Source organism: Notechis scutatus, chromosome 1 (genome assembly GCF_049901735.1).
Source record: "Notechis scutatus isolate UNSWTSFEM ecotype Mainland chromosome 1, rNotScu1.2, whole genome shotgun sequence".
Classification (NCBI taxonomy): domain Eukaryota; kingdom Metazoa; phylum Chordata; class Lepidosauria; order Squamata; family Elapidae; genus Notechis; species Notechis scutatus.
This window is the reverse complement of record NC_142009.1, coordinates 287,943,145-287,968,799: the sequence shown is the minus strand read 5'-3', so window position 1 is coordinate 287,968,799 and position 25,655 is coordinate 287,943,145. Positions and strand designations below refer to the sequence as shown.

Here is a 25,655-nt window from a genome sequence, read left to right as displayed (position 1 = left end):
CAAGACTTGGTCAATTCCAGCCTGATCCTCTTCTCACATGTCCTTCAGGTGCAATCACTTCATAAGATCACATAGAAATCATCTATTGTTTTGAGAAGGGTCTCTTTTTTGAGAGTGATCTGAAATCTATTTTTCTCCCTTAATTGTCTTCTTTGAATTAATCTCATTTACTTTCATGTACCCTTTATACATATTCATATCTGTAGATAAATACAGCCAGTCCTCGATTATTTAGTATGCTTTCTTTTCCCCTTTTTGTTATTTTTAACAGTAATTTTATTAAAAATTACAATCACAATAATAAAAAAGCAATACAAACTAAAAAAAGAAGAAAAATATAGGAAAGGTAGCACACACACCCCTTTCCTATATTTTTCTTCTTCTTTTTTGGTTTGTATTGGTTTTTTTATTACTGTGATTGTAATTTTAATAAAATTACTGTTAAAAATAACAGTAAGGGGAATTATTGTTCCCCTTATTATATTCATTATACTGTATAATGAATGACTTTCCCCTTCATCACAACAAGTATAACTTTATTTGGGTGGCAAACAAATTTAATAAATTAATAATATAATAATAACCAACTTTAGTAAGTTATTACTCCCCCACCCCATATAAGAAATGATTTCTTATCCCAATATCCATCTCTTATCTATAAAATCCTTAAAATCTCATCATTTTAGTCCTGATCAGCAGAAGTCTATTACCAGAAATAACAACATCTATTTTAACTTTGAACAAATAAACCAACTTCCTATTTTATATCCAAGAAGGATTGCTATTGCTGTATTGGGTATAATTGTTCAAGTCCCTACCAGCTGCTGAAGCAGGAACTATGTATCCAGGAGAACCTTATCTTATGAACTAGCTCAAGTATTGCCAAAAAGACTACATGGATAAATCAGTCTGTTGTATCCCTCCTGTCCCAGAGTCAAGTTCAACCCAAGGGAAGTTTTATTATAGTGCAGTGGTTCTTAACTAGGGGCAATTAGCCCCAAGGGGGGTAATACAGGCATGGCCTGGGAGTAATGGAGCAATTTGTAATTGCTTGTTTGTCAATCAAGAATCCACTGAGACTGCCAATTGCTGAGATGCTTGTGTAAAACAGTAAACTTTGGAGTTTTTTGTACAGGTAATTGCATTATTCAAGACACAGAAAAGGGATAACTGGGCCAAACAGTTTAAAAACTACTGCTATAGTGGTTAGTAGAAATGGCATACCTTACAGAAGTATGATAAGGTTTCCTGAAGAAATACTGCTTCTCTTCATTTCTACAATAATAGCAATCACTTTGAAACATGAAGATCAGTTTAGTACTGATGAATGATAAAGCCTTTAATGGAATGGTTTACAAAATGTTTCATTCAGTGCTATTAGCTATTCAATATAGAATACATCTGCTGGTGTGAACAAATGCCCAACCAATACATCATTTGTTGGTTAGTAGGTTATGCTTCCATGTTTCCCCGAAAATAAGACCCTGTCTTATATATTTTTTTGGCACCAAAACAAGGCACCAGGACTTATTTTCAGGGGATGTCATCCACTGACTAACCTCACTTGTGTGCATCGCCCCTGCCTCCTTTTCGCTGTCAGAGGCTTTCAGGAACTCCTTCTGTAGCCAGCAAGGCTTTCCTTGCTGATCAATCTGGGGCTCTGTTATCAGCAACAGAGGCCTTTAGGAAAGCCTTGCTGGCTGCAGAAAAAATGGGCCACAAGGCAGGTGTCCGGGTGTGCGAGGCCTGGCTACAACTGTCCAAAGGTAAGTAGTAGGGCAACTCCATCCCCCATCCCACCCTAGCTTAATTTTTACCTATGCACTCTGGAGTGGGTGGGATCTTAATTAGGGCTTATTTTTGTGAGTAGGGCTTATATTTGGTGCATATAAAAATCAAGCTAGGACTTTGGTAGGTCATATTTTTGGGAAAACAGGATATTAAAGATCTCTGTTATTGTTAACCAGCTGTTTCAAAATTAGAAATTAAAATATACCATTAGACTTAATTGGTTCATGGGGGTAGGCAGAATGAGATCACTAAAGAGTATGTTTGGAAGAGAGTTTATCTAGGTGGTGCCTGAAATAAATAAGAGCAAATAATAATATAAGAAAGTATATTGCACAGCATGTAGCAAATTCTATATTATATTCTTTATGCCAAATGTATTTATGTCTCTAATTAAAAAGGTTATTGAAAAAATCAACATGGCTGAATTGCTGAATTGGTTTGCAAACAAATCTTTTTATTTTATTTAACTCTTGTTTTCAATTTTTCCATTTTGGCTTTATTAATTTTTTTTAATCTTATGACTAACTGGATAAATAAATGTGTATAGATTATTTTTTTCTCTTAAGAAAAATGCAGTGCTGTACATTTCTTCCTTATTCAGTTCCAAGCGAAACTGATACATATGCATACAGCTCTTTTATTATACTACAGTAATTAAAGTAGAAAAGCCTTTGCGGGAGCAATACATAAATGAAATTCATCTGAATTCACTAATGATTAACATCAGTAAAATGAACAGGTTTCATTTAATATGAAATGTTATTACATTTCTCTATAAAATAACAGAGTTAAAAAAACTTTTTAAAAAACCCTCTTAAGTGGGATATTAATTAATGTTCATTAATAGGCTGAAGTAAAATTTGCAGATTAAGACTATTCCAATTACTCTGACTTTTAATTAATTATAAGAATTATTTTCATTTCCAATCTGTGAAAGCACAGGAAGTGCTATTTTTTTAAAAAAATATTATTAAATAAATACTCTCTCAGTTGAACTTTTTTTCTGGAAACATTGCTCACACATATATTGAAGATTTTGAAATGACCTTAAGAAGGATAATTGTACTCACCAGTTCTTTCTTGTAAGATTTAAGGCTTTTTGCGATGGGCAGAATGCCTGGAAGTTGACAAGGACAGGATGTGAAGCACAGAACGAAGTAGACAAGACATCTATTTATTAGCAACAGCGAGTATGCAATGAGACTTTATAAACCTTTATAAAACACAAATAGCCATTGGGAAATCTTGATTTATATTGAATGAAGGTGGCTTCTTTGACCACATGAGGTAGTTTAATGTTTCAGTCCTTGGAAAGCTGTTACAATGTCAAAGCACCCACATTTAAGATGGGAACACTGGTGTTACTGAACGGCTGGCTATTTGCCTTGTTCTACCAAGGAGATATATTCGTATTTTTAAAGCGATGTAAAGTGTATATATTTCTAATGAGCTGTTTCCTGTTCTTGCTTTGTATTCAATTCTTGTTTTAGCATTAGCTGCATAACTGAAATGATTTAAAATTCTAGGGTTTTTTCCCCCTCTTTAATCCCACCATGCTCTCTTGGTAAAACAAAACAATGCAGAAAGAACAAAGGGGATCAGAAAACTGTAGAAATGGAAAATCTTTTCAAAACATTCACTGTAGAAGTTTGTAATAAGGTGTCTAGTGGTGATCATTCCCTGCTGAAAAAGTGTAACAAATATTGCTATTCAAGAAGAATGAATTTGAACAGAATGCTAACTGCATTGGCAATAGTAGCCACTTTGTGAGATCATGGTCTCTTAACAATCAGTTTCTTATCTGGTGCTGTGGAATTTCTTCAAGCATTTCCATAGACTTCCTGGCCTTCAAAGGCACCTGAAGGTTATGTAATTCAGGCAGTAGGCTAAGAAACAGGACAACATACCCAAGAACTACAGTGAATTCATTTGTAATGGTGTAATTGCAATGCACCCCTAAGAAATGGAAAAAAAGACATAGGTGTTCTAACATAGGAAAATAGAAAGCTGATCTTGGTTTTCTGGCATGACTAAAGCTCATGAATAAATCCATACCCTTGCTTGTTATGAATTATTTAATTACTGATAATGCAAACTGTAAATGGAAATCAACTCAGCTTTCCTACCTAATTCTCCTACTATATGGTAGCCTACCAGATCTAAGTGGCAAAAATCTAGAGGACCATAAAATAACAGCAAACAAATACAGACATCTCTAACTTCTTGGTGCCATCTACTTCCACTTACAGATCCGGTCACCTTATTCCATGTAGACAAGACACCACGATTTATTTACCCACCCCCTTTTTTTTACTTTTAATCAAAATGTGTGAGGGAATCTAAATTTAAAACAGTTCCTATTTATCTTTATTCCCTAAAGCACAGGTGTCAAACTCGTGACAACATGTTGTTGTCACATGACATATCGCAACTCCCCCCCCTTCGCTAAACTGGGGTGGGTGACGCTAAACTGCATGTGACGCAGCGAGCCCGCGGGCCACGAGTTTGACACCCCTTGCCTAGAGGCTGTATGTTGCATTAAAAAATGTATTAATACTGTATTGTTGTTATGTATTTGTTATTGCAAAAGTATTAAAGTCTTTAGTTTTACTTCAATAGTAAAAGCAAATGTAAACTAAATTCAAAGAGAAAAAGAGATTAAAAGAATAAAAACTGCAAGTAAAGAAAAAAAGGAATATAAAAAAAATATTTAAAGAAGTGATTTCTAATCTTCATCACAAGTTTAAACAAACTCAATAACTGTTCACCTACTATATCATTATAAACCAATTAATCTTCTTCCTGTAAATGTCACATATCTGTATGCAAATCCATAAATCATCAACTTTTCAGCAAAAAGTGTCAGCAAAAAGTTTATAAAGGGTCCTCAGAGCATTATAGAAACGTCTTCCTTTTACTTCGACAATCTTGATCTTTAATTCATTCAGATGTCATTGTAGGATTTGATCAGTCTTCAATTTTTCTCTCTCCCATTTCAAAGGCTTCTTCAAGGCTTTAAGCAAAGCCCTTTTGTAAATCCAATAAAAAGTTATCTAGATAGTTCTCTTGGTTTAGCATTTGTTTTCCCACTTTAATTGTCAAAGCTTTATCCAATTTTTGTATATACAGTAGAAAGTTCTTATAAAACTCATTCTCTTGTCATTCGTATTTCCACTTTAGTTGTCATCTTTGTCTTATAATCCATGGTTTTAAAAATTATTATTATCCAGTATTTCTGGTTCTAATATTTCTACATCAAGCAAAATTTATTTTACATTTGATATTCCTTCATTGACATCTTTTGGACATAGTTTTCCATAGATATAGACATCATTGCTGATACTGTAGCTGCTAATTTCTGACCCCATTCTTCAAAAATCTCCTCGAGTATTCTAAATATCATAACATTTTGTGCCATTTTGTAAATTCCAGGACTAACCAAATCAAAAGGAAATTTTCCCCCCTTTTCTGCCTGAAATTGTTAGTCTCTTCAAGTATTCAATTTCTAAAATTATAAGGTCTCAAACCTCTGTTATGACAGGATAGACAGAACAATTTAGTTCCAATGAAAGGCTGTTTATATAATTATTTCAAAATCCTTGTAGTAAAAAACTCCCTTAACTCATTTACAACTTTTTGGATCAAAAACGTCTGTAGCTTTTTGCCTTTCCAATTCTTTAAATTCTTAAGTTTAAAAAAAAAAATTTGTTCAAGAATAAAGATAACTTAAAGGTGACTTTTCAAACTCTAAAATAGTTAAAATAGACAATCCCCAAAAATGATTAGAAAGTGAGGTTGGTGAACCCAGTGTTTTTTAATAGGGTTTGCTGTAATTGTGAGGATAATAGTATGATGAAATATGTACCTGCAGGAGCAATGGAAGAGATTTTCGATAAAACAGAACTTTCCCAGAAAGAGGCACAGATTAAGAGATTGTGCAGTCCTGGGCTGGATGGGGAAGAGAGGAAAAGATTCAGGATAGCTACACCTTAGAATTTCTCAGGACCTATCTACTAGGTTAGAAACGTATGACATTAATTTGGCAAGATTCTATCTATTAGGTGTAAGCAAATAAAGGACCGAGCCCAGCTGAATCTCGCTATCTTGTCTCTGGGCCTGACAGATTGCTTCCCTTCCTCTCCTACTTCTCATATCCATGGGAGGTTGCTGCCCTGTGGTCGTCTTGTAAGAAGCAGTTGTCTAAAATATATATAGGTAATCTTTTATCATCTTTTTATCTGGAAAGATTCCATAGCTGGTTGTCATGTCCCCGTAGGAATCTGAATCTGAGGAGGAAGGCGAACAGCTGACAGGGAGTGGGAGTGTGGCTGTGGAAGAAACTGGGGAAGGGCAAAGTCCAGCTGGGCAGAGCAGGGAAGAGGTAGAACAAGGGGGAGGGAATTCAGAGGAAGACCCAGGTCCACCCCCTCTTCATCTTAAGGCACGCAGGGAGGAACAGAGAAAAAAGCAATGTGGGTTGCGTGGCTTACGGAATAGGAAAGGGTCCCGATTCCCTTCATTAGCCACACCCAGGAAGAAAGTTTAAGAGACATGCAGGCTATGTGCAGCAGCTGATGGGAGCAAATGTGAGTTTATCTTCTGTTGACTTTGCTTATCTGTGTTCCTGGCATCTTTCCAACCATGTTGAGTTTTGCCGTGCTTTCAAGTCTGGAATTCTTCCTCCTGCCTTGTCAAACTAATTGCCTCATTTTGCCTTGATTGGACTTATAGTTACAGTTTTTGTTGACCACGTTTTGGACTTGATTCTCTGCAGTCAAAGGCTGTTCCTGGGAGAGGTTTTCTCCAGCCAGAAGGTAACCAGGACATTGAGGGCAAAGTTGGAGCTAATAAAGGGGCTCTTATTGATTAACTGACTGTGTTGCCTTTGTGCCACACCCCAGGTCATCACACTGTTTTTTCAGTCTTTGCCATGGTTGTCATCTCTGCTGTTTCGGAGATGTGCTAGATCACTATACCTCTTCTGGAAGTCTGCAAACTACTTATAGCCCTGTTGGATTAAAGTGATATATAAAAAGCTAATAAATAAATGAAGAAGTCAGTCCTGGAACTGTGTCCATAAAATAGGTTATCCTGAGAAACTTTATTAGCTCTGTTATAACGCTGGCTATGAAATACATCCAAATATGAACTATTTTTGTACAGCAGCTATTGATTCCTACTGAATGCTAAATTATATTAATTCAACTCCTATCTCACAAACAACATTCAATATAAAATGCTTTTGAACATCAAATACTTGAATTAAATGCTCTGTGTACATTCAGAATATTGCTACAATACAGGTCTGTGCACACTTTGGAAACGCATAGCTTTTCTAGGGTCTTTCTCCCACAGATGTGTATTTTGTGCTCATGTTATATATAGTGCAGATATTATTACTGTATTAACTATTTTGCACTTACTGAACAGCAGCTGCTTATAGAAAACTGTTCTTGCCTCAGTGCCCAATACATGGAAGAAGCGCCAATATAAATTCTATCTTGGTTGTAACTATTTTTGATAATGCAGATGCTTTAGAGAAAAACATGATAAGGACATGATAGGTTAGTGATCTTAGGATAATAGTTTGAGACAAAAGATAGAGAAGTGAAACATAAATAAACTAGGATCACATATATCAAAGACACCAGAATATGTGGTGGTACATTGTATAAAAACTATGAACATTTTTACTTTGATCTGAAAAAATGAACTATTCTCAAGTTCATATCATTTCAGATCATTTACAAAGGCTTCCTCTATCATCTCTTCCCAGATCCCATGCCATCTATCAAACATTCACTGCAAATCATTTGGGTTATCAGATAACAATGCAGTGTCATCTGCATTCAAAATACACACATATTCATGCTCTCAACCAACACACTTATCTATAATTAGGTTAAAGGACTAAAGACGCATCAGACGTCCTTGCATTACTTCTGGCTGTGTTAAGCTATTCAGTACACATGCATTTATTCCCAAGCAAGACTTACTTTCAGTTTATAGCATATAGAATACCTTATGCCACCAGACTCGAAATTCTAGACCCAGAAAACCTAGAACTATGCCGCCTTTGGTCTGATCTAAGTATAGTATATAAAATAATACATTGCAATGTCCTACCAGTCAATGAATACTTCAACTTCAACCATAACAACACAAGAGCAAACAATATATACAAACTCAAGGTTAATCGCACCAAACTTCATTGCAAGAAATACGACTTCAGCAACAGAGTGGTCAATGTCTGGAATACTCTACTTGACTCTGTGGTTTGTTCCCCAAACCCCAAAAACTTTAACCTTAGACTGTCTACTATTGACCTCACCCCTCTCCTAAGAGGTCTGTAGGGGGTGTGCATAAGTGCACCAACGTGCCTACCGTCCCTGTCCTATTGATTCTTTTATATTTTTTTATTTTTCTTATATGTATCCATGTATTCATAACTATGTTTTTACTTATACCTATTATCTTGTAAGCAATTGACAAATAAAAATAAAATAACAATAAAAAAAAATCTTTCTACAATTAGCAACCAACTTTCATATTCACACAAAATATTCCATAATGCTGGCCGATTCACTTCATTATATGCTTTTTCTAAATCAGCAAATGTATTGATTTAGTCAGTTGCAACCTCAGACAATGACAAATAATGTTACAGACTGATGCAAGTTCGTAAGTGTAGCATTTGATTACATCATCATCCATGTAGTCTTCCATGCGTACAATAAATTTTCTCACATTTCATACATTTCCCAATGATCTTCTGAAGATCAAATAATTGGGTCTGCTCATAAACCAAAACCCATCAAATGCTTCCAAAAGTTTGCTCATGGTGATTCTTGAATAATTTCAGCTGGAATTCTGCAAACTTTCCCACCCAGGATTCTCCCGAAGCTGTTTATTCACTCTTCTCACCTTTCTCTATGTGTGAGGAACATTATCAACATTTTTCCAATTATTGTACCAATTCAGCTTTTATAGATACGCTGAACAAACATTCCAAGCCACACACATATTTTTATATTTTTCTGATTTCACCATCTGCACCTGCAGCTTTTTTGGTTGCTTAACACCATTTGCTTTGCTTTTCATCATTTCATTCTTGCACACTAGCATTTATAGTAGTAATAAATGGTGGGATTCAGCCAGTTCGTACCAGTTCAGGTGAACTGGTTGTTAAATTACTCTCCCCCCCCCCGCCATCAAAGTGAATCCTGGGTTCTGTGCTGCAATGGAGAAATGGGCAACAGAGTGGCTGGCATGAGGGAAGGAAAAGGCCGCTTTCCCTCTTTCTTCTCCCTGCTCCTCCTCCTTCCCTCGTGCTGGCCGCTCCATTGCCTGTTTCTCCATTGCAGCACAGCGCATGCCCAGGATCCACTTTGATAGTGGGGCAGGGATTTAATAACTGGTTTGCTCAGGGTCAGGTTGGGCCATGCTTCCCATGACAGCCAACCTGACCCTGGGCGAACCAGTTGTTATATTATCTGAATCCCACCTTGGGTAGTGATTTTCATTTTACCCTTTATCACTATGATTTCTGTTAAGCCTGGATTCCCCAACGGGTGTTAAGGAAAACAAACTAAACAGAACGTGCAGCGAAGTCAGATAGGAAGACAGGTAAATGTGTGAGATAAGTTTTCTAGTTAACACGCAGTAAAAATGCAGATACGCTTGTGCTATCAAAAATATAGTTTATTTCATTTAATAATTATAGCATAGTCAAAATAACGGTCCATTAGTCATATATCAATTTCAGTCAAATCTTGTCGGGGATACTCTATTTGCAAAGTCCGTGTTGAATAGCCAATGTCAGTTCACTTACAATAAATCAGTCCAATCTTTATCTTCTCTCCGTTGAGAAATATCAACACTCCTTCTTCTCTCCCGTTCCAGCAAGAACGCAGTCATCAATCCATCCAGTAATTAGGGATCTTCAAGCCAGAGAGAGAGAGCTGCAATTGCCTCGCTTCTTATATTGTGCTTTTACAACCACACCCTTAATTACATTCTTGCTGTTAAAGTTACACACACTTTAACTAACAAACCATGATACCTTATTTATTATTTTTACCCAAACCAGTTAGGGTAAACAATATTATCCCTAACAATTTCCATACAAATCTCCAAAATATTTCATCCATCATCCCCAGGTTTTAGTTCTTTTGTATTATAATTTAATTATTTGTATTTTTTATTAACTATTAACTCTAAAATATTATTTTTATTAACTATTAACTCTGCTGGATGCTGCTTTCCAGTCCTTTTCATCTCCTTCCAAAATAATTGCCCTGGATTTATTTATTTATGTATGCGCACCATATATACTTTTTTCTTTTCTGATTGCATTTTTTATTAGGTAGATGATGATCTCAGTTGCTATGTATTTTTATATCTGTATGTGTTTTATTTTTATTATTGTTTTCTGCCCAGAGTTATTTTTGAGATAGGAAGCTAAATAAATAAATTATAACCTTACAATGTTTTTGCCAGAATTCGTGCTCTTTTTTGCTTTTCTCATTAAGATACACTTTTCATTTCTTGAGTTAAGCATTCTTGAGTTTAATAGCTTTTTGGACACAGCTAGAAACCCATACTGCCCTCTTCCTGGATTTGGTTGGCCTTTCTTTCTTACCTTCTGTAGTATATTCTAGTGGAGCACAATTTTCATGGTGTTTTAACCTCCTAAAAAGAGAGTTGGAAGGAAGAGAAACCCTTTTTCCTACAATAGTTATTCATTAAAAACATTCCTTATTCAAAAAATGCAATTTTTCCAATAGTTGAATCACTACTACGGTGCTTTAAGTACAAAGAGCAATTAGGAGAGGGAAAAAAATCAGTGAGAAGATAAATGCAGGGGAAAGGGTTAATGTGATGACCCGGGGCTTGGCACAAAGGCAACACAGCCAGATAATAAGTAGGAATCCGTTTATTAGCGCCAAGCTTTGCCCCCAATGTCCTGGTTACCTTCTGGTCTTGAGAAAAACTCTCCCAGGAACAGCCTTTGGTTGCAGAGATTCAAGTCCAAAATGTTGTCAACGTAAAACTTTAACTATAAGTCCAATCAAGGCAAGATGAGGTAATTAATTCGGCAGGGCAAGATAAGGAGTTCCAGAAGGGAAATAGCATGGCAGTAAATCAACCCAGTCGGGAGGATGCCAGGAATGCAGATAACAGCAGTCAACACGAAACAAACTCACATTTGTTGCCGGCAAATGCAGCTCTCACCTTCCTCTCCTTTAAACTCTGTTCCCAAGTGTGCCTAATGAAGGGAATCAGGGCCCTCCCCTTAAGCTACGCAATCCACATTGCTCTGTTCTTCCTCTAAACTCCCTCACCCTTGTTCTACCTCTTCCCTGCTCTGCCCAGCCTGACTTTGCCCTTCCCCAGTTTCCTCCACAGCCAATGGAGGAATGGAGTCACACTCCCGCTCCCTGTCAGCTGTTCGTCTTCCTCCTCGGATTCAAACTCTGACAGAGGCATGACAGTTAATCTCCCATAACCATTAAGAGCCATGTTGGTGCAGTGGTTAGAATGCAGTATTGCAGGCTAATGCTGCCCGCTACCAGCAGTTCAATTCTCAGCAGCTCAAGGTTGACTCAACCTTTCATCCTTCTGAGGCCAGTAAAACAAGGATCCTGACTGTTGGAAACAATTGCCTATTACTAATAAAATGTATTATTATTATAAGAAAATCCAACCAGGTGTTTTACAGAGGATGGCGATATGTCACCATCCAAAAGTTACTTTGGTCTGTAGGAGTCAGTTTAACAAATTTGGGGTTCCTCACTATCCTGCTCCAATATATCAAATGCAATATAGCAGATAGTGTATCAGGAAGCAAATTGTTTAGTGCTTTGGCAGTGATATTTGGATATCCTTCTTTGCTTTTGTTTTTGCCATACAGTATATACTCAGCATACAGCAGCAGTTTCCAGTGCCGTACAAATTTGTAATACACATGCAGTGATACAGTAGCATGGAGATATAACAAAAAGCTGGATATAGTCATTAATAATAATTCCCATTTGAACATGGTAAATGTTCTGTAGCAGAAGAGAGAAACTCTGGTACTTGAGTTAATTGGAAATATTATTGTAGCAGAAGTATAAATGATTTATTATTAGGTAGTAGAAACTGACCTTGCTATGACACAACCAAGTCATCATTTTTTAAAACAGACATAATTTTTTCAAAAAGCCCATCTTTTCATCCAACTACGATCCTTCTATTTTATTGCTTTATTACTGAGCTCACCAAAATACTATAAGAATTATTCTGATTCATTTTCACTACAACCCTCTGGCCATGGTCATACCTGATGAGCTGTTTGCTATATGGGAAAGCATATTATATCAGAAAGTCATTCGTAAGCAATGGTTTGATGTGGCATTATGCTAAAGAACAATAATGGAGTATCTTGGCTCAACATATCACCCTTCTCTAGTTCTGGACTCAGAACCACAAATTCTCTCCAGCCACATGGCTGTGAATTCTGGGAGGAGACTCCCAAGCATACTTGAGAGGGTCATCTTAGGGAAAGCCAAATTGTATTGTTTTCTCTTTTTGATCACTATCAATATTACTTAAAATTACAGATTGACAGTGGTATCTGTATGAATGTCATCAAAATAGCACAGCTGACTGTGAAATGGAAGTCCTGCTTTCTTTACTTGTGTGCAATGCACAGGAGGTACCTTAAAAAGGTGGATCACCTGATTGTGCCTGCCATTTTGATGTTATCAAATTTCAATGTTTGTTGTCCGCCCCCCCAAAAAATGTTGAAGTTTATTTGATTGATTCTCCTTCCATGGATGATCTTACCTGTTGACAATACCGCTTTGCATTTTAACAATTGCAGAAAGTCATTGTTTTCTCATGAATGAAGGCAAATATATCTATGTCCTAGGATAATTTTACAGGATCCAATCTGAGTCAGTCAAATAGAATAGCCCAAAGCACACATTCTGGTAGAGAGAAGTTCCCTGAGGATGGGCTACAGCACGACTCTGAAAGCTCAGTAACTGATCCAGATCATTGTTTTCTCCTACTTCCACTGCAGCATTCTGACTACTAGGCAGAGGTGGGATTCAGCAGGTTCTGACCAGTTCTGGAGAACCGGTAGTGGAAATTTTGAGTAGTTTGGAGAACTGGCAAATACCGCCTCTGACTGGAGATTTTGCAGTATCCTTCCCCCCACCAAGCCACGCCCACAGAACTGGGTAGTAAAAACAATTGAATCCCACCACTGCTACTAGGTATGAATTTTCAGGAGTACCTAAAAGGGTTTCTTTTCCTAGGATTGCACCTGAGGAATTTTGTAAGCAACACTCAAAATCATTCTGGTAGTCTGTTGCGGTGTTTTTGTTCTCTGTCCAAATTCCCTGGAATGGATTATGCTTACAACGGGAGAAATTACGGATCAGCTGCTTTCTAGCAACTCTTTATTCTCTGAATTTAGGGAACTGCCGGGGTTTTAAAATGAGTTTGATGATTCCCTCCCCTCACTCTTTCCCCTGCCTTGCAATATCCCATAGATTTTTGTTGTTGTTGTTGAAAATGAAAAACCTGATTCATCTTTCTATCTTTGCTATGTATAAAGGATAAAAATCTATCACCATTCTTTCTAGTGGAGTCTGCTCTATTTTCCTGTCAAACACCCTTGCAAATAAGCTTGCAGATCTTTCAACACAATGCCTGAAGCCACTGCACATGATAAATCCTTTCCCAGCTTCAGCTTTCTGTAACCTTTCCCATTCCTCACAATGACACAGGCTTTCTGTCATTCATCTTTTATTACAATTCAATATTGTGCTTGAATATAATTAGTTTGTATGCTGTGTTCCACTTTCCCCCAGTCTTCTCTCCACCCCCCCATTTTTTTTTTCAAAAGACAAACTAGTATCCCTGGGAAGATTTGATCTGGAAATTGACTTCAATGTTATACTCTCCTATATATACACACAACAGGCACAGAAAGGAGGAGGAGAGGGCACAGAAGAAACATTTTTAACATCATAAACCTCTAGGAAAAATATGTATGTAATGGAATCTGGTTCTATGGTTCTGCACACATTACAGTTGTCACAGTGACTTACAGCCTTAGTTTAGCTGAAGGAAAATCTATAACCTTAGAAATGCAACAATGTCTGAGTCACAGTTCAGTGTAATAAATGTTTTTCACACAATACTGTAATCCATATTTCCAATAGAATCCCAATACAACAAAGGTACTACTCCTCACACTATTTCCATTTTAGAGGGAGGTGGGTCTAGGACAGAGCCTGAATGACTCAAAGTACCTGGGATGATGGGTAGTGGATGGTGGTAGGAAGAAATATAAAGAGAAATGCTAAGTGATAAAGTATACACATGTTCAGAAATATTTAGCCAAGACAAGTTTCTGGTTATGATTTCTGCTTCTGAATTACATCTTAATCAAGGCGATATCATTCAGTGAGATACTTACTAAATGTAGTTGCCTATAATGAGCCTAACACTTTCAAGTAGTTAGGCCATTTATAAAAAAATATTTTACTTTTTATAAAAGCTTAGTAAAATCATTTCTTTGCATGTATATTCAAGTGAATAGAATGAAACTTGTCTCCTGGAAAAGCATTTATCTGTCCTAAGATAACTTGGAACAAAAGAATAAGGTATTTATCTTGAATTGTTTTTGAAATTCATGACCTGTCTGTCCTCTGTATTAAAGGAATGAAAATAACTTATTATCCTGCAATATGTGGCCCCGGACAGCTAGTTATGCGGCCCCACAAGATTGTAAAAATTCCTTTTCACTCAATGTGGCTCAGGCAATCCAAAAGGTTGGACACCCATGATGTAACGCCTGAGAATTCAGTTCAATGCAGATTCTCTCCTGATGTCTAGGTCAATCTTTTAAAAGTAATCGATAAAGATATTTCTATAAACTGATAAGAAGATTTCTTAAAAGGTTAGCTTTCAAAGACCACCTCACCATCTTCATAGGATTTACAGCCTTCTTATTGGTCAAAAATATGGTTATTCTCTCATGGTTATTTAAAAAGTTTGGTGGCTTAGTAGTACTTAGGAGTTAGTACATTACTTCATAATGCAGTATATTAAACCTGTAGTATTTTAGTCTGAAAGAGGCATAAACATTCCAAATGCAAAGCAGATCATTCAAAGACAAACAAAAGCCCCTAAAACAGGATAGAGTCTACGGCAAATGAATAATAAATTCAATAAATTAGTCATTTGGTTGAGTTGGTGTGTGTGTGGACTGTAGAAATTGAATGAAAGGAATGAATGAATAAATAAATGGGGAGAAGCCGTATAAAACCCTTAAGGAACCAGGGGTAGGATACTACTGGTTCGGCCTGGTTCTATAGAGCCAGTAGCTCTGAAGAGCAGCAGACACCGAACCGGTTCGCTGCAACAACTTTTTGTTCATCTGTTTGGCCTACCCGCCCACCCGGGATCTTGGCTGTTCTTTATTTCCTGCTTTTTCAACCTCAGCTGCTTTGCGCAGCACAACTGAGGTTGAAAAAGCAGGAAAGAAGAGGATTTTCAAATGCTGCGCACCTGCACACAGCGGTTGTCAGCTGTCCGGATGGCACAGTTGAGGATTTTGGAAATGCTGTGTGTTGTGAATCAATAAAAGTTACTAGCATAAATGCAAATCAGGGTTTGGGAACCTGCATACCTGATTGGCCCTTATACAACAACTAGGGTTGGTCCATAAGTAGTCCCTGATTGGCCACTATTTGGACACTTCTCATTGGTTATAAGTTTGAACTTATTGCACATGTCATTGGTTAACAAGGTAGCAGATAACCCTATAAAAGGGTTGCTGTTGCCCATAGCCTTGCTCTGTTCTATTCTATTTACAATTATTAAAGAGTTGAAGTCACTGGTCAGATGTCTGGTCTCCATTATTTCCCAAACTTAACACTGTGTGTGTGCTCAAAAGGCACTCTCACCAAACCGGTAGTAACACCGGTTGAATCCCATCCCTGCCCTGATACGGCCCTCAATGAAATCGAGTTTGACTTCTCTATCTTAGATTGTCCAATCCTCAGTGCCCAGAGCTTGGCAGAGTCCTTCAAGTGCAGTCTAGGCCAGTGGTTGCCAACCGGTAGGCCACGAGAAAATTTTGGAGGTCTGCAGAGAAATGTCACCCCTAGAGCACCCCACCCCAAGCAATTAATCCAGGCTGCCTGGGAACACAAGGCTGCGCCACCCAGATGGCCTGTGGGAACCCTCCCCGCCCACTCACTCCTTACCTGGCAAACTTACCTGATAAGTTGCTATTTTTCCTTCCCCCTCCCCTGATCATCAGGTGTTCTGCTGTGCTGGGAGATTTAGATAAGCTAGAAAGCAAGAAATTGTTGGATTTCTTGCTTTCTAGCTAATCTTTAGATCTTCGGCTTTGCTTTTAAGCAGAGCCGAACCTTCCTTAGGACTGAAGCTTCTGTTATTCAGTGCAGACTCAGGTAGCCAATGGCAGAAAATAGATCTCTGAATGAATCTGTGATTCTGTGAGCAACTCAATCTGCCTGCCTGCTTTGCCTTATTTTGGGTAAAAGTTGCTCTTTTTTAAAATAAAAAAAATCAATATTTACATACATAGTGTGTTAGTGAGTTAATTTTGTGAGTTTGCTTGCAAGCAAATTTTATGTGATAGACTCAGGTAGCCAATGGCAGAAAGATAGATCTCTGAGTGATTCTGTGATCAATTCAATCTGCCTGCCTGCTTTGCCTGATTTGGGGTAAAAGTTGCTCTTTTTTAAATAAAAAATTCAATATTTACATAAATATTTATAATATTTACATACAAGCCATGCCCAGCCACTCACAGGACCACCAAGCCACACCCACAAATTAGGCCATGCCCACAGAACCAGTTGTTAAGAAATTTGAATCCCACCCCTGTAAGGAACTAAGTCAGTGGAAAACCAACAAGGGAAGCAAATCTCATGATGATAGTGAAATTTTCTGTAATATGACTAGCAAGCTCAAATGAACTTGCCCAGAAATCCAACTGTGGCTTCTCTTGTCACTTTTTCTGTCAACTTGTCCATATCTCCTGGTCTGCTACAGTAATTCTGAATGAGAGACCCAGTCAATCAGACCATCACCTGCTGCTACTTATGCTGCAAAGATGCAACTCAGTCACGTGGAAAGTGAGGTGATGAATATATAGAGGTCATGTGACTTCTAGTGCAATATGGTCCCTCTGATCTACAGTAATAGGTAAGTTTGTGCATATTCTGTCTGTCTGTCTGTCTGTCTGTCTGTCTCAATCATCTATCTATAATATGTTATAAACCTAATGTGAGACATTAGATGAGGAATAGTACAATTGACTTTTATTTGTCTCACAAGGGGGGAAGCAAAGGGAAGTTTTCTGGTTGACTGACATAATTCTGGAATATGCCACTTTGGGAATTCAGTGTTTCCTCAAGAAGATTTCCTGCAGATTTACAATCTGCATTTTAATAAAGTCAGGATGAAGACAGAATTATTTTGCCTGACATTTATACATTTTTTTAAAAAAAACAACTAATCATTTGCAAGCTGCAAAAAAAAGTCCTGGAACATTTTTATTACCTCATGTATTTATGTGAAATAGGCCTTAGATTTAAGCAAAGTGTTATTGCTCCAATACCCCTGAAACTAAGTTTTAACTCAGATTTAAGAGCTCTGGCTTAATTGGGTATAGATCCTTCCTTCCTTCCTTTCCCCCACCTTCCTAATGAAGGTTTGTCTGAATGAACTTCCAGGGATCGTTTTATGTTTTATATTTGTTTAAAGTCAATGATGGCATAGTCTAAATTTTGGCTTAACATCAGGAAAAAATATTAATCTTTCTTCCAGTTAAGGCCCTTTCCCCACTAATGAGTTAATATTCTTCATATGGAATAATGCTGTCATAGATTAAGCTGTCCACAGTGATAGTCCTGTGTTATATTTGTTGTGAACTGCATTGCCTAGATTTCCAGATACACCAGCTGTTACATGCGTGCTGATTGCTTTTTCCACTACTTTCACTGTCATCCCATTTAATATATTACCTGAAAGTGGGGGGAAAAGTCATTGTGCTGCTGTAGCATGTGACTGTGATAGGTGTGATATTGTATCGTTCTGCAATTGCAGGGGTCTGCTTTGGCTTTTGTAGGCTGTTTACTTTGTGCAACTCGTGTGGGCATTCTCCAAATTAAAAGAATGTGAAATGAAAAAAACAAGTCAGAAAATAACTCCCAGTCATAAATTAGTATTTAAAAATATTTAGAATAACTCACCAGGGCAAAACCATTTCTTCACCCGTTAATAATAATGAGAAACACAGGACAGAAATGTGGTGCGTGGAAAAGACCTAGACTAAATCTTAACCAGCTGATACTTGGGACTGTGTGAAGAGTTCCACATCTATACCAGTTGATCTGGAGATGTTTTTGATCTATTTGGAAGTTACAGTTGATCTGAGAAATACTTCATATGTATATAGCTGCCTAGAGTCACCTCATAGGGGGGATGGATAGTGAATGAGTGAGTGAGAGAATGAGTAATCCTTGACTGCTCAGAGCAAGTCACAGGCGTATTAGTCTTTCTTTTATTATTCTTGGCTTGTTCAGAAGGATGCTAATGTAGTTTGTGCTGCTTGATGTAGTAGAGGAATGTTGTCCTGCCAATTCTAGCAATCTGAATTACAAAGGTTTCTCCACAATTGATGATATGATTTGTCAAAATACTGTCCTTGTCTATAATGGTGGTCAAGCCAATGGCAGCGTGAAGCTGACTAATGCTATGGGCTGGTTCTGTCTAACTTAGGTATGATGAAGCTGAAGCCAACTCTCTAGTCTGTTTTGGCAGAGGTTCCTGTTGTTCACTATGAGCAAATCTATCAAATGGTCTATTTTTTTCCTCCCAGAAGACTTAATAACCTGAATAGCATATGTTCAGGTTTCAGGACCCTTAATTTATCTTTGCTTTGCTAAATGTTTTGGCAAATCTGTTTATATCTATTTTGTCAATCAAAAAAGAAAGAAAGAATTAAAGCAATTTGTAATTGTTTCAGCATCAACATGAGGGACATGCAGGGGTGGGATTCTACAGGTTCCCACCTATATGCTAGAACCAGTTGTTAACTTTCTAAGCAGTTCGGAGAACCGGTTGTTGGAAGAAATCTCCTTTTGTTTTTTTCCACCCTTCTTGCATTCTTGGCAGTATGCCTAGACTTACTGTCTCCAAAGGAGGTTTTTTTCTTTGCTGGTACTTTCTTAAAGGGGAAGGGTTGTTTTAAGCTTTTTACACTGCTGTTGGGAGGAAATACTCCCCTGTTGGAGTTAGCATTTTGAAGAAATAATTGGATAATGAAGTAGAGCTGCCAGAAAGAAGCTTTTAATGACAAGGAACCAAGATGAGTGACATTCAGCAAGGCTTCTTGGCTAGCTAGAAAGGTTGACATTTGAACATGAGTTTACATACCCTTCTTGAGTTTCGGTCTAAAACTGGTGACCATTCAAAGTTACAATGGCACTGAAAAAAGTGACTTATGACCATTTTTCACACTTACGAATGTTGCAGCATCCCCGCTGTCATGAGAGGCCAGGCGAGGAGAAGCGCCCCTTGATGTGAGTGATGTTAAGTTGGCCATGCCCACCCAGTCACATGATCAGCAAGCCACACCTACCAACTAAGCCATGCCCACAGAACCGGTTGTTAAAAAAATTGAATCCCACCCCTGGTGACATGATATCATATTGGAGCTTCTAAGATGAGACATTCATTGGTGACTAATTGTCTCAGATCATATTTTCACACTAACCCAAAACCAATTCCTGGTAAATCTAAAATCTCCTTTATATTGAGCTTGACTTCTTGTGATTACAGCGACCCATGTAGATTTTTTTTGACAATAGTATGGAAATAATTTGCCTTTGCCATCTTTTAGGAAATATTTTGGATTCTATGTTTAGTCTATAGCCCTATGGTTTTTGATTATCTCCTATCCCAGTAGTAATCTGGTCTAACCCTGTTTAGTTTTTCAATATTAGCCAAATTTGACTAGTTGCATCTTTATCTGAGGATAATTCCATACAGATTCATGGCGTTTACTAAATTGCTTTTTTTTCAAGTTTTATTAGATTTTTATTTTTAAGTATACATCAATATCAATACATGAATAGTGTGGCCCCTGGGTATAATTCATTTTGATAAAAACATCAATAATGATAATCATAATAGTTGTTATATTAATCAAACTTATATAATCCTAGTATTAATATACATGTTTTTTTTTAAGTAGTTATTCAATATTTCAATATTCCATTTTAATGCCAATGATGTTATAAGCATACATAGCAATACCATCTTTCAACCACTGATCTTTTCTATCAAATTATTACTTGTATTCTATTATATAAAATTATATCTGCTAATATTCCCCTGGTTTCTTATTTCTAGCTCTGTTCTAACTTCTAGTCAGGTCACCCTTGCTTATCCTAATATTAATACACATGTTTATATAAGGCATAGCTCTTCATTATTTGATTGTTCAAAGTCACAATACGCCATTCAAGCACCAGTCTTCTTATTATTTAAACATACCTTATAATACCTCTTTCAACCTCTAATCTTTCCATCTAACTATAAATATGTGTATTCTTATTTCTACCTCTATCCAAATTTCTAATCAGGCCATCCTGATATTAGCATAGATAGATAGATAGATAGATAGATAGATAGATAGATAGATAGATAGATAGATATGCTGATGTAGATGTAGATAGAAAGATATAGACAGAGGTGGTATTCAGCAGGTTCTTACCAGTTCTGGAGAACCAGTAGCGGAAATTTTGAGTAGTTTGGAGAACCGGCAAATGCCACCTCTGACTGGAGATAGTATCCTTCCCCTGCCATGCCCAGCAAGCCACACCCACAGAACCGGTAGTAAAAAAATTTGAATTCCACTACTGGATATAGATATAGATTTAAAATATAAAATTCCTTTCTATCCATCATCTCTCGTTCATTTTAATATTTCAATTCTTCTTTGTTTTTTGGCTTGCCTCCCATACTCCTCTCTTGGATCTTTACCTCTATCAACATCTATATCTTCACCATTCAGACTGAATATTTCTCCCATTTCTATTCTCCTAAGCTGCCAGATCTCCAGAGTATCCACCCAAACCCCTATCTCCCTTTCAAAAGTAGCTTCCAGGCTATCTGGTTCCATTTTTAAATCTCTTAAAATGCTTTTCTCTTGGTTTATTTCATCAGTCATTGTTGTCTTTATCATCTTCTCCTTCCCATGTTCTTGTTTTGTTTGCTGGTTTGTCCATTCTGTTTTTTCTTCCATTCTCTCTGCTATCTCCTCTCTTTCCTAGACTCTTTGATCTTCATTCATCATCAGTTGTAGCATATTTTATATTTTCCCATATATGCCTTGCATTAGGTACTTTATCTATTTGTGATTCTTTTTCATAGTACCGGTAATGCTTTGAAACATCAATGCCATTTCTCTTGAAATCTCACTCATTTCCCCCGATGGAGCATCTTGACTTAATTTAATAAGTCTCGCTCTTACTTCAGTCTAAAAACAATATATTCCAGTGGGGGGGGGGGGGGGGGGGGGGGGGGGGGGGGGGAGGGGGGGGGGGGGGGGGGGGGGGGGGGGGGGGGGGGGGGGGGGGGGGGGGGGGGGGGGGGGGGGGGGGGGGGGGGGGGGGGGGGGGGGGGGGGGGGGGGGGGGGGGGGGGGGGGGGGGGGGGGGGGGGGGGGGGGGGGGGGGGGGGGGGGGGGGGGGGGGGGGGGGGGGGGGGGGGGGGGGGGGGGGGGGGGGGGGGGGGGGGGGGGGGGGGGGGGGGGGGGGGGGGGGGGGGGGGGGGGGGGGGGGGGGGGGGGGGGGGGGGGGGGGGGGGGGGGGGGGGGGGGGGGGGGGGGGGGGGGGGGGGGGGGGGGGGGGGGGGGGGGGGGGGGGGGGGGGGGGGGGGGGGGGGGGGGGGGGGGGGGGGGGGGGGGGGGGGGGGGGGGGGGGGGGGGGGGGGGGGGGGGGGGGGGGGGGGGGGGGGGGGGGGGGGGGGGGGGGGGGGGGGGGGGGGGGGGGGGGGGGGGGGGGGGGGGGGGGGGGGGGGGGGGGGGGGGGGGGGGGGGGGGGGGGGGGGGGGGGGGGGGGGGGGGGGGGGGGGGGGGGGGGGGGGGGGGGGGGGGGGGGGGGGGGGGGGGGGGGGGGGGGGGGGGGGGGGGGGGGGGGGGGGGGGGGGGGGGGGGGGGGGGGGGGGGGGGGGGGGGGGGGGGGGGGGGGGGGGGGGGGGGGGGGGGGGGGGGGGGGGGGGAGGGGGGGGGGGGGGGGGGGGGGGGGGGGGGGGGGGGGGGGGGGGGGGGGGGGGGGGGGGGGGGGGGGGGGGGGGGGGGGGGGGGGGGGGGGGGGGGGGGGGGGGGGGGGGGGGGGGGGGGGGGGGGGGGGGGGGGGGGGGGGGGGGGGGGGGGGGGGGGGGGGGGGGGGGGGGGGGGGGGGGGGGGGGGGGGGGGGGGGGGGGGGGGGGGGGGGGGGGGGGGGGGGGGGGGGGGGGGGGGGGGGGGGGGGGGGGGGGGGGGGGGGGGGGGGGGGGGGGGGGGGGGGGGGGGGGGGGGGGGGGGGGGGGGGGGGGGGGGGGGGGGGGGGGGGGGGGGGGGGGGGGGGGGGGGGGGGGGGGGGGGGGGGGGGGGGGGGGGGGGGGGGGGGGGGGGGGGGGGGGGGGGGGGGGGGGGGGGGGGGGGGGGGGGGGGGGGGGGGGGGGGGGGGGGGGGGGGGGGGGGGGGGGGGGGGGGGGGGGGGGGGGGGGGGGGGGGGGGGGGGGGGGGGGGGGGGGGGGGGGGGGGGGGGGGGGGGGGGGGGGGGGGGGGGGGGGGGGGGGGGGGGGGGGGGGGGGGGGGGGGGGGGGGGGGGGGGGGGGGGGGGGGGGGGGGGGGGGGGGGGAGGGGGGGGGGGGGGGGGGGGGAAGTCCAATGTTACTCATCAGAAAGTTCAATAATCTATAGTTCTTTACATCTCAGGATTATTAATCAATTCCATTTAAGTAGTCCAGGCAGCTTCTGCAAATCAAAGATCACTTTGCTTTGCTTAAAAGTCTTCCTTATTCTCACAATAGAGTCTCCAGCAATCATAAAGTAACTAGTTATAGAACAGTAAGTATCATCACAGTCCTCCAGATGAATATTGTTTATTTCTCTCATCAATTTTTTTTCTAAACTTGTAAGGGTCTGGTATATTCCATTCACCAGTAGATGGCACTCTCAACTTGGATTTCAGCATTGTTTCAAGTCTAAAAGATTTAATTAATCCAAATTTTGGTCAATTTATGGAAGCAAAGTCAGCTATTCAAGTAGATTCAAGTAGATAGTCCAGCATTTTATAATGCCTTTCCAAAACAATGCCTGCCCAATTTAAAACTCCAATTTTCTATGTTTTAAAAGGTCTTTAGCTTTTCTCCCCTTAGTTCCTTTCTTTCGGGTCTAGGATTTTTCTCTCTATGGTTGTTTGCCGCTTTGAAAAATAGTTCTAAGAGTCCCTTTTCCTGGATTTTCCTCTTTCTTTTTTCTTTAAAGTTAGGGTCTAAATACAAAGGAATCTTCTCACCCAGCACTAATCATTGTTCATCTGCACTGCTCCTGCACAATTCTTTGTTGCCTTGGCTGTCCTGGCTTCATGGCAACCATGATGGAGTGGTGTATTAATCATTAAGCAAACTAAGCATGTGCTTAGGGCACCAGCCCAAAGGGGGCACCACAAAGTTGAGAAAGAAAAAAAAAACAATGAAAATTTGTAAAAAATATTGTATGTACAATGGAGGGGGGCACCAAGATTTGTCAGAGTTTAGGGAACCAGTGAGCTTTAATCCGCCACTGCCATGATGGCTGCCTCTTCTCCTTGTTGAGGGAGAGGGAAGAAGCCCTGAGCCCAGTAGGAGAGTTGCTGCTCTCCACAAACTTCAGGGCACCCCTCTTTTCAGCACCCCTACAGGGTGGCTTTAGCTCCTTTTGGAGCCTTCCAAGATGGAGAACTTGGCGCGGGAGAACAGAGACCCGCTCCTCATGTCCAACAGTGCTGCAATGTCAGCTGTAAGTTCTAAATTGCAACTTTTTCTTAAGTACCTATAGCACTGCATTTTGGAAAAGGGCCACATATTAACCTACATCTCTAAGAACCTATCTCTTTACTATTTATAAATAATTTCATTAACTAGCAATTAACTCAGCATGGTAGGCAACATAGGCCAAATGCCAAGTGTTTTAAATTCTTTTGGATTTTTACTCCTGCAGGAGCCATGCACTAATCTGAGAGGATTTCTTTCTAATTATGGATAATAAAGACCACACTGCATATGACTGCATATGACTGCCAGTTTTATAACCCAATCCAATGATGTTTAAGGAGCTTAACCGCTGCCTCCAGACTCTGATTTTGGTCATGCTACTAGTAAGATGGGCTAATTTTTCTGTCCTACTGTTTCCTTTAGTGTCTGACATTTTCTCTTGCTTCCTTGCTACAAACAATTGTTTATAAAGTATTCTGATTTTTTAAAATAATGATGCAATTTGTAACAAGCAAGTATAAAAACGGCTTTTTGAAAATGGAATAGAAAGATAGTCATGGATATCAAAGATAGCATGGATAAAGAAAGAGATCATAAAAGGGAACACTGAAGAAAGAAAAGGATGGAAATAAGATGTTGACAGTGCAATATTCTAGGAAGATTATAAAGGTGTAATATAAATAGTTATTAAAGTAACACCATAACAGATATAAATCGCAAACCAGAATTATCAAAAGGTTTGAGTAGATAAATATATGTGCATGTGTGTGTTTGGGTATGTGTGTATCTATCCTAAATGCACCAGGGAGAAAGTCTGCCTCAATTCCAGCAGCAGTTAATTTCACAAAAAAAGTTAATTCTTTATGGTAGAGGTAACAATGATAGGGTTTGCAAAGATGTCTGCTGGAAAATTGAGGGGTGGGATAAAAGTATATATTAGGTTTTGTATGCTAAAGTGAAAATCTTGTATTGGGCTTAGAAAGTAAATAGCAACCTATTCCCTTCAAGTCCTGCTTTGCTGACTCCTCATGGCAGGGCATACTGTAGTGTGTCCTCCTGGGAGGGATGAGCAAAGAACTCTAGTAGTGTATGCCAAGACTACCAGTAGGAATATCCAAGGTTTAAAGGACATTCCCATTGCCTAATTTACACAAGCAAGCACCTATATTGGGCATAAGGTGAATGATTGCTTTAAGGATGATGGGAAAGGCCTCATTTCATATAGGGTAGGAGGCAGCAAGGGTAATCCACTCCTGTATTTTACAAAGAAAACCACATGGAAATACAATATAAGCATAACGATAATATAGTGGTAGATGATGGACCATTTGGGTCAGAAGGCACTCAAAATGCTACTGGAGTAGAGTGGAGTGTTGTTTTTTTTTGAGTATTAATGGATTTATAATATGGTTATATGAAAGTCTTTGAAACAACTGGCTGTTGTTGGAAGCAGATAAAGAAAATCCAAAGCTGTGAAGACAGAATTACAGTGGAAACAGTGGGGCATATTATACAAAACATGAACATGGGAAAGCTCAACAAAGTGATAGATGGAATAATCAACACATCAACACCTAGGCAACAGCAAATTAAAATGTTTTGGAACTGGACTGTTTCAGTGAGAAGATCATACTGTTTACAACTCAGGATATGAAAAACAAAGAAGGGATAGTGTTACTTTCAAAGTCAGCAAGGATGTAGCATAGGCAGGACTTGGGTACAAGGCAATCAACTAGAAAATAATATCAATAAGTCTTTGCAGGCATCAATACATCATCAGTGTTGTGCTGATGATATTTC

The 25,655-nt window shown here is 40.5% G+C and overlaps 1 long non-coding RNA gene across 1 annotated transcript in view; it reads left to right on the top strand.

The window, feature by feature from the left end:
• The first annotated feature begins 1,659 nt into the window (after nt 1-1,659).
• LOC148133422 (uncharacterized) overlaps nt 1,660-25,655 on the top strand; it is a 189,378-nt gene continuing 165,382 nt past the window's right edge. Inside the window, exon 1 of the long non-coding RNA XR_015746772.1 lies at nt 1,660-1,766. This is a non-coding gene — a long non-coding RNA (uncharacterized LOC148133422). The remainder of the gene's footprint in view (nt 1,767-25,655) is intronic.